The sequence below is a fragment of the Portunus trituberculatus genome, chromosome 14, assembly GCF_017591435.1.
Source record: "Portunus trituberculatus isolate SZX2019 chromosome 14, ASM1759143v1, whole genome shotgun sequence".
NCBI classification, from domain to species: Eukaryota; Metazoa; Arthropoda; class Malacostraca; order Decapoda; family Portunidae; genus Portunus; species Portunus trituberculatus.
This window is the reverse complement of record NC_059268.1, coordinates 2094926-2096217: the sequence shown is the minus strand read 5'-3', so window position 1 is coordinate 2096217 and position 1292 is coordinate 2094926.

Sequence of the window (1292 nt, the reverse complement as noted above, 5' to 3'; positions counted from 1 at the left end):
AATAACTCGATATTATTACAGGAATTTCATAGACGCTCCCGTAACGAAATCTGGGAACAACATGCAGGTGGCCTTGGGAATATTGGGCTAAACTATTGGAGATGCAAGGAGGGACACGGAAAACTGACATCTATCGGGGAAATGTGAAAGGAGAACCGAGACCAGACCAGGCCAGGGCGGCGGACGTTACTGGTAGTGTCCATAGCTTCTCCATATGTCACGGGGAGGGAATGACAGAGAGAAAATTGTAATATGGAGGAATTAAAACGAACACCCTTTTTGTCATTCAAAGAACCATCCCTCGTAGTAACACTGAATTAATAACCCACGAAGATACAAGCCTCCAGTGTAACAGAGTATGAACTGGCGAGAGCGTGGAGACGATCATGTACAGGCGGTAAGATGACACCTTATCACCCTGCCAGACCCAACCCTCACAGCAGCATTGAATTATACACCATGATAGAGTGCTGTCGTTATAAAGGTTATTGCGCAACACTCATCAGTATCAGTATCCTTGCGCTATGCTGATTGGAACATCTCGCTGTACAATTATAGATACTTCCAGAGTCGTTATTTGTGAGGGAGCAGAGAGATGGCAAGACTGCATACTATATAATATCTTCAACGAGGCTGATTGAATAAGGGGTAAGGTGTGGGATTTAAAATGTGGAGCCTTATTGTGTAGAACGAGTGCTGAGAGTGGAGGGAGTCGCTCTGATATAAAGGAAAGAGAATAGTTGTGTTTATTTGACAGGGAAGATTATTTATGGTGGGAAAGCTTGTGAGATAGTTGAGTGTGAGGGAGAAGGTTAGTGTAGTGCAAGGGAAGGGATAGGTGTGTGGCAGTTGTCTTGTGTTTAGTTGATAGGGACAATAACTGACGTGTCTCCTAAAGGAAGCTTGCTGATAGGAAAGCGTTGGAGGTACCTGAGAGTGAGGGAGGTTAGTCTAGTGCAAGGGAGGGAATAGGAGTGTGGCAGGTTGTGGTTAGTTCGTAAGGGCAATAGTTTATGTTACTCTTAAGGGAAGGTTGCTGAGGGGAAAGTCATACACGGTGTACTGGTGTTCTGAAGGGTCGTTTTGCCTTTGAGTCTTTGTCAATATTTCTCTTCCTTTCGTTTAGTATCCATGTAGGTTTGGTTTCTTTTCCGTGGCCATCAACGTGCACCACTACACCAGCTTTTGTCCAGTCACAGTGAAGGAAAGGAGTTTGTGTCTGTGTGTGTCCGGCTTTCGATCTTATTCTTCTCTTCGCGTTCCATGTTTCTCTTCCTCTAGCTCTTGTTTTC